The sequence below is a fragment of the Henckelia pumila genome, chromosome 3, assembly GCF_033568475.1.
Source record: "Henckelia pumila isolate YLH828 chromosome 3, ASM3356847v2, whole genome shotgun sequence".
Classification (NCBI taxonomy): Eukaryota; Viridiplantae; Streptophyta; class Magnoliopsida; order Lamiales; family Gesneriaceae; genus Henckelia; species Henckelia pumila.
In genome coordinates, this window is record NC_133122.1 from 51265465 (window position 1) to 51269665 (window position 4201).

Below are 4201 nucleotides of genomic sequence, written 5' to 3' on the forward strand. Positions count from 1 at the left end.
AGCTAATAGACGACCCCCATAGTCAAGATATTGGATTCGCCCTGCAAATTTTTTGATATCCTTCAAGTTGCTTTTTGGAATTCTAGTTTTTTCTTCATGTCATCCATATTTCATATGATATATTACATTAAATTAAATGATTATAACAACGCTTTCATCGTGAAAGTGTTGTTAAATGTTGTTTGTTGACCTTTAACAACTTTTTTTATTAAAAACGTTGTATATGAGCGTGTTTTTCGCATCAACGACAACGTTTTTGATTCTACGACAACGATTATTAAAAAGTGTTGTGGTTGAGCGTGTTTTTTTTTTTTAAAAAAAAAATTTAAGATTTAATCCCCGAAATAAAATATCAGTAACTTCTTTTCTCGCATTCTCTCTCCTCTCGACCGATCTTTCTTATTTCTTTCTTCCTTCACCATTTCGAAACTTCACGCTCCGATCTACGCCTCCTCGTTGCTTGAAAAACTGATTTGAGCATAGATTTAGAATCCTTTCGTCGAGCGATTTCTTCCAATACCTATTTCCCTAATTTTTAAGCACGCTCCTGTCTAACCTTTTTTCCTGCCGTCGTCGTTTCGCCCGCGTTTTGACGTCGCCGACCGCCTAGGCTAAAAGAAAGGTTATTTAGGTTGTGTGGAGCTTTATTTCAAAACCTGGAGGTATACTTTGAATTCTAGGTTTTCAAATTTGGGAATTTTTGGTTCATTCGAATTTCTATGACTTATATGCGATTATTTGTTGGTTGTAGGTGATATATATGAGACAAGTCAAAGTATGGATCGAATTTCCTATTTTTTTTGGAATCTATTTCGAATTTTCCGAACATATATTTAGCAAGTTTTACCTGAGGAGTGTCACTCTAGACGATGTTCGGGTATGTTGCGGTCCATCTTGTCTGCAATTTTTGGGTTTTTCCTGTACATCGGTACAAGTTTAATCACGTATTAGTTTCAAACAAGGTAATTTTTCTAGGTTTTGAATGTTTACTGAAATGGAATTTATTTGTTTTTATGCTTCGAAAATTTATGGGTTTTTAATTTTTTGTTCTATTTATCTGTTGTGATCTTTTCAGGTGAAGGCGATATTTTTGTATTATTTTTTCATCGATTATTGTATGTCATGCACGAACCAGTGGGATTGTTGTTTTGTGTGTGGAAATCTAAGGTTTTTAACATGGAATCGATTTTCGACTGCCGAAACAAGCTGCAGATCTTGAAGTATTTTCTGAAGGAATAATCAAGGACTGTTGTTTTAGACCTCTCTGTTTAGCACAACAGAGTGAAATTCAAAAGATTACTTCTTTTTTCTATTTCCAATGAAATTTTGATATATAGTTTAACTTCAACTTCATAAGTAATACACGACACTATAATGGGGATAGTATCGTACTAAATTTTTGAATCGGAAAGCCTAAAACCTTTCAGGTTTATGTTTCATGAGAATGGAAGGCTAACAATGAACCAAACATAATGTAATATGGGCCAGTACCCTAAAATATTCTGTAGTAATGTAAGAATTTTCCTATGCTCGACATATCTAATCTTGATGGTTTTTCATGTAAAAACTAATTGTGTTTTGTTCTGTATAGGTGGCTTAAGTAGCTTTGGTAATTATTGGAATTATGCAGTGTATGTGATGCCTTCAATTTAAAATAAATTTTGATTTGAACTTAAACGTGACTGCATCTTTTTGTTGTGCAGAGGTTCTGTCAAGATGTTCACAGCCGCGCAGAAGATTCACAAAGACAAGGACGCCGAGCCCACTGAATTTGAGGAGAATGCTGCTCAGGTCTTTACCTTAAACATGTTTATGTGTCTGTTCCGTTGTTCTGTATTTAGTGATATATTTTGTTATGTTTGAGTTTTGATATTTGGATACCCAGGCTCTGTTTGATTTGGAAAATACAAACCAACAGATTTGTCTTTCGGTTTGATGGAGAACCTAAGTGCAGCCCGCAGGTTTTCCAGATCAACGGCCATGTGCAACAACCTGTTTTCGCTTGCAAGTTCGAGTTTCATATTATTACTGTATTATTAGATAAAATTAGATTCATCCATTATTGACAGATATATAAAAAAAAATTACACGATGAGGCCCAAAAAATATCAATATTTAAAAAAAATTAAAAATCCCTTTGACAAGATAATTTAAAATTTGAAATTTTTAACAAAATACAGTAAAAACCTTTTCCAAGATCATGTCGAACTTAGATTTTTTAAACTGTTTAATCTTTTCATAGATCATATTGCGATATAACAAGCAGTGAAACAAAAATATGATTCTCTTTTTCATTTCAGTTCTAAACCATCTCAGTTTTCGATTAATGGCTCTCATCTTCAGTGCGATCCGTAATGTTTCTCCATCCATTAATTTGTGTGTTATGAAGCTCTATTTGGTTCATTTATATGAACTTAAGTCGAAGAAAAACGAAATTTTCAGTATAGATTGTGTGTTCCATGATCGAGAGGTAAATTTATCAAGTTTTTGTTTTATGGCTCAAACATTAACAAATATTAATCTAAACTTTGTGGAATTGTCTTATTCTCTAGGATTCACACATTCATGGTACGATCACTACAGTCGTGGACAATTTATACCAATCCTCAAAGATGACATTTGTTTGCTCTTAAAGATGCATGTGATAGTTGTTGACAATCACATGTACTACAAAACAACACAATACAAAATTAAATTATTGTTAAGAAGACACAAGTTTGTGAGTTTTTTGAAGATACGTTCTCATCGTATATATATGAATTCATATCATTCGTTGAACTGAAAAATCAATAAGTAGTTGATGATAAAAATAATTTTTGTTTAATTAAATCTATTTATTCTACTTTAATTTTGTTTTTTTGGTAATGTTATTGAAAAAAATTCCAAATTTAATTGTTTGTTTTGTTTTGTTTTTTCAGATGTGACAGACAAGATGGTGACGAAAGAATATCCACGAAATAAGGAAATAAATGGACGTGTTACAAAACTTATCAATATCATCTTTGAAGACACAAAGTAAATATTAATATTTTCAATTTCTTACTTTTGTTTATGTTAATTCTGTGTTATTTACTCTTTAGAAATAAGTTAACCGAATAACGTATACATTTTGGAGAATTTTGGTTGACGATTTGATGGCTCACTGGCAAATATTGTGAAGAGCCTATTGTGATGTTCTTCAAATGTGTCAATAAAAAATATTTCAAGATGAAATATGTCTACTACCGCATACCAAATTACCAGAATCCTTGTGAAGAAGGATTTGGATGAAATCAAGAATTTTTGAAAAAAGTATTTTTAATATATTTTATTGATTGAATTGTTTAATTAGCAATTGCAACCATTTCAAAATCAAATTTATTGCATGTACAGATTGAACTCAGAGTGCAACAACCCCATAGCACAGTCACTCCAACAATTGCACATAGCTTATTAGAAGAAATTACGACTTCGAAAGAAATTTTCAGAACTCTTGAACAACTTTATGAGAAAAATTAAGTATAGTTATGACATTAAATATTATGTTAATTTTTCTATATGTTATTTTTGTCTTATGATTTGTTTGTTCTAATTATCTGATTTAAAGGTCTCTAACTTTTGGGTTAATGTTAAAATAGCAAGTCATGATATTATTTGTCATGTGTTAATTGTCCAAAAAATATACTAAAAAAGAAAACTATCATTTATTCAATGTTTATTTCCAAAATATTTAGATATTGCATAAATGCAAATAAAGATATGATTGAATTTAAACATATAGATAACGATAATATTAAAAATTTTAAAAAAAATTAGATTGACTATTTTATCCGAAAATTTAAAAATCTATACATATAAAGCCAAGTCAATCTATCGAAAAATAAACTTCAAATTTTTCGGCTCAAAATCCATATAATAAATAGAATAGTTATCTCTTAAGGGTATTGAAGCCCAATATACTCGGTCCATGTGCAGTGTGTGTGTGTTTTTAATAAAAAAAAAAAAAAATAGAATAGTTATCTATATTAAAAAAAATGCAAATTAAATTTAATTTTCTTTCATATTATTAAAACATTCTTAAACCTCGTGCTTTGCAAAAATTAGGTCATATTTCATGTCTCTAAAGGATGTAATTACTAAAACTATTCGATTTTTGTGCCACTTACAAATTCAATTTTTATGATAAATACACTTTATTTATATTTCTCAATAATTAATTTTA

General features: G+C 30.0%; 1 long non-coding RNA gene across 3 annotated transcripts; it reads left to right on the forward strand.

The window, feature by feature from the left end:
• The first annotated feature begins 378 nt into the window (after nucleotides 1–378).
• On the forward strand, nucleotides 379–3219 carry LOC140891097 (uncharacterized). 3 transcript variants are annotated; one of them, XR_012152422.1, is made up of 4 exons: nucleotides 379–662; nucleotides 752–962; nucleotides 1704–2719; nucleotides 2919–3219. It is a non-coding gene; the product is annotated as an uncharacterized lncRNA (long non-coding RNA). The 3 variants fall into 3 exon arrangements; XR_012152424.1 differs by lacking the exon at nucleotides 2919–3219 and having other exon boundaries at nucleotides 1704–2470; nucleotides 2553–2912; XR_012152423.1 differs by lacking the exon at nucleotides 2919–3219 and having other exon boundaries at nucleotides 1704–1791; nucleotides 1886–2092.
• The last annotated feature ends 982 nt before the right edge of the window (nucleotides 3220–4201 follow it).